Below are 7,704 nucleotides of genomic sequence, written 5' to 3'. Positions count from 1 at the left end.
AATGAGCGGGAAAACCTGTAGTAAATTTAATGCAAGCCATTTTAAACTAAAATAACGAAAGTGCCGGGCAGTGTAAAATAAACTTCGGAAATCTAGAAGTGTCTATATCTAGTTTATTCACCCCTCCATCGTCTGCCGCTGGCCTTTCTCTTCATATAGACAGCCGGCTAAAGCGCTTTCGTAAATTCGAAGTATGACTGGAACACCGATATCCTCTCCACTCACGTCAATATATATATATATATATATATAAGAAAAAGAAACTTCCTTATTTTTTTTTTACTTTTTTATGTAATGAAAGAAGCATGTTCACCTGCTTCTTTTGTATTTGTTTTATACACGAGACATCGGAAGCAGCTATGGGCAGTCCCTGTTCTGTCCGTTCCACCCGGGCAGGCGGCTTCCCGGCTATTGCCGCTGGTGTTGACGGCGCGTGTCGGGGTGAAGCCGTCTGCCCGGAGCTCGCTTTCCGCCGGCGCATCGATTTCTCGGTCGGCCAAGACAACGGCGCCCAGGTCGAGAAAACAAACGCGTCGGAGCGAGACGTGCAGAGTGCCGGGCCCCAGATTCCCGCCCAAGGAAAGGCCGCAGCAGCGAAGTCGTCTTTCTCGATGGCGGCAGTATTATGTGCCGGCCGTCGCACGGGAGTCGATCAATCCAGGCCGGTACGCACTACAGGCCAGTGTTTTGTCTGCTACCGAAAAAAGGTAACGAAGTAGCGTTACGATTGTTCGTTTGTCGAAAGTGAACGCATCACTGAGACTCGTTACCGTTACGAATGCTACTTTTCGCGCTACTTTAGATTTCAGCATTATTTGGCAGGGACAGGCGGCACTAGACTCATAGAGTGGTTCTAGAAAGGTCACTGCATTTTGTTTTCTTCTTTTATAAAATTTGTAGAATATGAATTTTTCACTTTTCTGACTGAAGAAATGGTGCCATAGATAAAAATACGATTTCCCCTTTTTGACGAAGTTTAAGAATGCCAATTAATTTGTTTTTAGCATAAAATAATAATCAGACAAGTAACGTAGTTTGATTGACTATACCGTACACTCTCAACAAAAGGGTTGTCCTAGGGTACTACACTTGGGGTAGTCAGAAGCCGTCACAGATATCGCTACCCCCCCCCCCCCCCCCCCTTCGTTATACTAACAACCCCATGGGCAGTCACACGGCACGCAATCAGCAGGTGCTCAGAGTGAGCACCCCCAAAAGCAACATGGCGGCTGGCAAGCGACAGTGGAGCAATACGAGTAAGGCCTAGCGAGCTGGACTGCTTTTTGCTAAAATACAATTCTCAAGTGCGTACGCCCGTTCGCTGCCTTCCGTGCGCACAAAGCACTCCGAAACGCGCCTCGAAGCACCGGCACCGCACCTAATACGAGTAGGGGCTACGATGTGAGGGAAGGGGGGGGGGGGGGGGGGGGGGGCGCATTCTAGGGGGTTTGTCCGCGATTGCTTTTGCGAGGCCGGCTGCATTTACTTCGCGGCCAGAAAACATTCAAAGAAGGGAACAAAATAGCGACAAATGGAATGATGTCTTTATTGAACAGAGCATCTGCTTGCTGTGCTCGCCGCAAGTGATCCGGCGTTTTCGGTTGACGGCGGCGAGGCGAAGCATCACCGATTTAAGCGGCGTCGGTTCCGATCGTTCATCGTCGCCCCTGCTCACCTGTTAGTATTCGTTATCCACTTTCAAGTCCCTGGTAATCCTCACCGCGTCTGTGCACGCACTTGACGCTATTCACCGCACGGAACACCCATTCAACTGGCTATGGGACTGATCCCATTTGGACGAGTGGCCGAGAACCGAACCATACCGAACCCTTTGTGGCTGCTACGTGGAGCCATGGAACGCCTCCATGTTTTTCACTCAAATAAGTAGACACAAACGCGCGACTCCTTGAATTGGGCGGCGACACGCGCCACCTAACGGACAGCGCTCAAACTAAAGAAAAAAAGAAACCAGCAATTCTTGCTTTCAGCGCCTTGCCAGACAATGCCGTATCTACATATCCCACGCCACACTTCACTCCTACGCGACATAAAGACATCACATCACTTTATACATCAACGCATTCAGAAACAGCTCAAGATACAACATCACATATTGACACTCTACATTCCTATACACAAGTCTAGTGGACACCACCAGCTTATATACTGCTGTATTTTATGTGACCGATTAGGATGGTGACCACTGTCATATTTTGCATAAATACGAAAAGACTGTGCAAGATTTAGCCGTGTATATTCTTTTCCTCTACTGCCCTTAGGAAAGCGCTCGTATCTCTAGTGTAGGGCCATTGCAAAGGTGAACTGCAGGTTATAAATAAATTTGAATAGTTGCTACACGTCACATTTTGAACAGTTTCGTTTTCTCGCTTGTCTACACTTCAAGTATACAGAAGCCTGTTTAATTAATTGTATTAATTATCGAAACCAATTTCTGCAATCACAACTTTCTGAACACACTGATGCATTTTCTTTTCTCTTTTTACATATCTATAGACTGACTTTAGCGGCGGTTGGGTGCACGTTGAGTACACTGAGCACGCGCAGGTGATTTTAGCGAAGCCCGTCCGCCGGTCCTTCCCGAAGCGTTATTTCAGTTTTCTTCTTTTCGCTAAATATCCGTTCTATGCGCTCGCGCTCGCGCCAAGAGGACAGTGCAGAATTGCTGCTTTCGGGCCCGTGCCTTCACCTGCAACGAACGCGAAATACGTATGCTAAATTATCTAAATCCTGGTTGAGACAGTAATGTTTGACTGCGTGCGTCTGACTGCGTTGCGGCAGCAAGAAATCAGGACATCCCTGCTGCTTATATCGCGTGCCAAGATGATTCCTTGAATTGGATTCCACGCTTGATACGAAGCACAGACGTGCCGGTGAGTGGCTTTCGGTTCTCGACGCAACGCTTTCAAACGCTAGTGTCTGAACCGGCCTTGTTTGAAGCATTTTTTTATCGAGTATGCTCGATGAAATGTGCCAAATGAACCAGAAAAGGCGAATCCTGTACCTCGAGACAGAGAAATAGTGAAATACACGGACATGATCCCAGATATCTGTGTACGTTCGTCCTGTCCGGCCACAGTCGTGGTGTTCAATGCTTCATACTTCACTGCACTTGAAAGCAAAAACAATTGGGTACGACAGGCGCGCAAGTTCGGCGGAATCGAGGAGGCCAGTTGCAACTGATCTGCACGCAGAACTGACCGATCACACCTTTATTGAGAGCACGCTCTTTACTGAACCGCACAATAAAAGACGACGAGAGTATCTCGTCCGGCGAACATTCAAGTCAACTCACGCCTGTGCGTAGCTTCCTGTGCTTTTCTAGAGATTTGGTTAAATTCCTCGAGCACGACGCCAGCTGCCAGCTGTTTACTGCTGTACATGGTAAAACCCGCGACGAAACCAAAAAGGACAACCGCGATACTTTTTATCTGCCTCGGGTTTTAGCAGGTGCTTACCAAGGTTGCCTGTACTTGTTTGTTTTCTGCCAGTTTAGGCGAACTGAGCCACACGCTTCTTTCGACCGGTTCAAATTTCAATAAATGATAACCAACGCACAAAGAAAACAAGTTTCGAGTACTTTTTGAGATTTTTGAAGTGACTTTTACTATTGAACGACTGCATGCACTTGAATGTTCAATTCAAGAGTTTATAAAACGTGACTACCCCATGCTTGTCACCTGCCAACAGGGTGCTAACTCTCAATGGCTCGAGCCCAGTGGGTAGTTAAGTAAGCCTGTGGGGTAGTTACAGCCGTCAAAACGCACGTTGACGAGGGGGGGTGCTCACTTTTTCTTAGAGTGTAACACTCGCTAGCCTTAGAAACCTACCAAGTGCGGTATTCCATAACTGTAGAAGGTAGCGCGTTGCAAGCAACGTCGTTACTTGTAACGCGAGACCTGCAACACGGTTACAGGGCGCACTCGTGAAAATAAAACCCTATTTTCTTGGTCGCATAAATAAACCACGCACCACAAAAAGCTCAAACTCGGTGTGAGTGTGACGCTGGTGGTGATGATAAAATGCGAGAGCCTGAGAACATAACGTTACCTGGATCAGAACGTATGAAGATAAAGAGAAGAGGCCTTTCTGAGCCGACGTCCACTTAGTTTTAAGATTCGACAAACGAAGAGATTATATCCTGGGCGTCTCAAATATTTGTTTTAGTAAAAAAAAGGCCCCCGAAAAACTTTCCCGCAAAAAGATAAGGAAAAAAGATCCTTTGCTAGTGACAAGTTTTGTTGTTAAAATAATCCCCACAGCCACACACAGTGAAATTTCCTTGTTTAACGAAAGTTAAGCTTACGTGCATCTCAAGTCGCAAAGTTTTTTTTTTTTTTTTTTTTTTTTTTTTTGATTGTGGTAAAGTTATGTTCTGATACTTTTGCTCATTATCACCTCCGCTAGACCTTTACAGTCACACCGACATTGTGCTTTTCGTGGAACATAGGTTATTTTTCAAGCCCCCCAAAATAGTGTTTCTTTTTTCTCGATTAAATCCTTCCTGTAGATGCGCCTCAAAAAAGAAAAAAAAAAAAAACACACAAAAATTCCGGGTTTACGTTTATGGTGGATTTGTGCCCTCGACTCCTCCGGTCCCCGAAAAGCGTAAACATTATTTATACACGAGTATGTTATATTTATTTAAAATACTCGTGTCAAACTTATCTGGGGAAATTGAGTTTGTGCGTGGGGAGGGGGGAGGGGGAGGAGGCGAGAGTGTTGAAAAGAGTGCGATTAAAGATGGGCCTTTAGGTTAAAAGGTTCGAGGTGCACCTAAGCACTTCTTATAAGTTGTGAATCCGAAAGCATGCAAGCCGCACGCCCACTCCTTTATTTCGTCTGCTGTGTACCTTTCGTCGCCGCTCAGCGCGAGCGCTCGGCGCGCTGATCTTGGACGCTTTGTGTTAACGGCGCGCTGTCGGACACGCAGCGCCATGGGGTGAGTGGTCGTTGAAACTGACTCGCAGCGGCCAATGGGAGCCTCGTTGACGCGCGCCAGCCAAAGGGACCGAAGCCGAAAATCTATCAGCTTTACTCCGCTCCTTTAAGATCGGGGAATTTAGGTGCCGTTTGGCTAGCTATTCGCGTGGTTTCATAGCTGGGGGCTGGCTTCACTTGGAGAAAGGATTTACGGTGCCGTTTGGCGCCGTTTCAAAGCTGATAGCATCGGCCTGCTCCATGAGACAGTTAATACTTTTCCATTAAAGGGGTTAAGACACGTCAAAAATAAAATATGAAATAACTATACTGCTAGGACCCACTGTATGTTCCTATAATCCTGCTAAATATGTTCTGAAAATGGCGCTATAGTTGTGTGGATAAATCGATTTATATGCGGGCTCCTCGGAGGGGCAGATCCGGGCGGAGCTGGAGGTTGGCTACGTAGTCAGCCTCCAGCGCGGTGTCTCCTTGCACGCACTCACAGTCTTGGCTCTCTTGGCGTATCGAGCCTCAGCTTCTTCGTTTACTTTCCACGTTTCGAGCATGGGGTCCGTGACAATTACGTCTACTGCATCGCTCGCCTTGTCGAAGTGTTCGACATTGATCGCAGCAGCGATTAAAGTGATTGCTATCAAGAGATGTTGGAAGCTGTTCATTTTGACTGCGACCCGCTGGCGACCAGCTCCAGCGACGACGAGTAACGGACGAACTCGCCGTGGTCACCGTCGTCCGGGAATATCCCGCAGGCGCACGCAGGGTGGAAGGTCAACGGGCTTGGGGTGAGAGCGAGAATAGCTTTCGGGTTACCGAGTTGTGTGAGCGGTTTTGATCGTATCGCGACGAGGAGAGCTTGAGCAATCATTTGGGTGCCTAGAATGAGAGAGTGTTCATGGTCACATGGTTTATGGACACCATGGTGTGACTAACTTGGGCAGTGTTGCCTGGTCGCCAGATGAAAATGATAAAAATTCGTAAATTGAATATTGCTATTACCAGAGCTCTAAAAATCGCGTAACTCGGTGTATATACTAAGTAGCCTATGAGCATTCCATTTCAAAAATAATCTATCCGTTTAATTTTCATGTCAAAACCCCTTTTAAAGGTAACCACGTACGTCTTCTTTATGGTAAGTGATAAAGCAGTATGCGCGTTGGGTTGCTGAAGAAACAGAGTATGTAATGACAAGCTAACACCGACGTGGCAGGAGAGGCCACGGTGGTCTCTCCGACTTCGTTTTTACGGTAGGTTTAAATACTTGATACTGTTTTTTACGAAGCAAAGGGTGCTCGTAGCGGTGATTTATTTTATTATAATTTAGTCGAGGTTTCGTTAAAACACATTTACAGCTGGTCCCGAGGGGTTCACCTCAACGGATTGTCAAAAGACTATTTTCTTTCGCCAACCATCCACACGGAGCATTTTATACCAGAGTCATATCCCGCTCCTCCATTTATCGATTCGCGTATCCTTATTTGTATTACGTCAGCGACAAAAAATCGTTAACAAAAAAAAAAAGGCGTTCTCAAAGTAGTACATTTGACATTACTGCGTGTTGTGTTTTTACACTTGCTGCAGAATCTCGCGTGCTCAACTAAAAAAAAAAAGATACAGGTTTGCGAGAGACGTTAAAAACTCGTTTCAGGAAGTTTCTTTTCTGTTTTTTTTTTAAATAGACGTGAAGGGTTGTTACGTGATGCACGTAGCAGAAGCTCTTCACTAGCCGACGCAATAGAGAGACTTAGAACGGGGAACCTCTACACCTTAGGTACCGTTTGCTAGAGTAGAACGTCTGGGCATGCGTAGTCCGTCGTCTTAAGTTGGTTAGGGGCCCCCAAGGATTGGAGCTTCTTATTTAGAAACTCATTAATAACCAATGCGGTCACGGCCACGAGACCCCATATCCAAAGTCACTTCCCGCCGATCGATACATTTTATATTGTCTACTAATGTCGGCCTTCGATCGCTGGCACATGTGGTGCCACTGAAAGCCTTTCAGCTCCTGATAGTAAGGGCGCACGCAAAACCATTTCAATGCATATCGGCGATATTCCCATTGAAGGATTTGCGGTCCTGTCTGGTTATTCCGGACAACCCCCGTTCCCCTAAAAGGAGCTCATATTGGGAGTCGTCCGCAGTACCGAGACATAAATTCATGTATTTACCCAGTTTGTTCCCGAAACTATTGTCTACCTAGTGGGATATCTAATTTAATGGGAAGAATCACTGGCGTGACATCATTGTACATACGTACAGGGTGTCCCCAAGAATTATTTATAGGGTAATTTTTTTTTTTCACCGCAAGAATACTCTAGGCATTGCCAAGCGCACATTTTCCGCCCGAAGGTAGCGCTACCGTTCCGCACCAGATGCCAAACTTTCAGCGCGAACCGATATTTTCTTCAAAAGTTACAAGTGATTTTCTAAAAATGCAGTGGGAAGATGGTGGCCGACAGAGCTCTCGTACACAAGGAGCTTTATGGCCCCAGAAACCGAAAACGGTCGAAAAGGGGACGCGTTTTCCAATTGAAATTTTCAGAAAACAAATAACTTTTGAATAACATACAGGCAGACTTGCACCGTACGTATTACAAGTAATCAAATTACTTGTAATTGATTACTTTTTGGAGTAATTTTGTAATCAGTTGATTACTTTTATTAGGCAGTAATCACAAGAGTAATCTGATTACTTTTTGAAAAATAAAATTACTTGCAACCGTTACAATTTGTAACGGTTACAAGTAC

Source organism: Ixodes scapularis, unplaced genomic scaffold (assembly GCF_016920785.2).
Source record: "Ixodes scapularis isolate PalLabHiFi unplaced genomic scaffold, ASM1692078v2 PGA_scaffold5__190_contigs__length_132052651, whole genome shotgun sequence".
NCBI lineage: Eukaryota > Metazoa > Arthropoda > Arachnida > Ixodida > Ixodidae > Ixodes > Ixodes scapularis.
Note: the sequence above shows the minus strand (reverse complement) of the source record.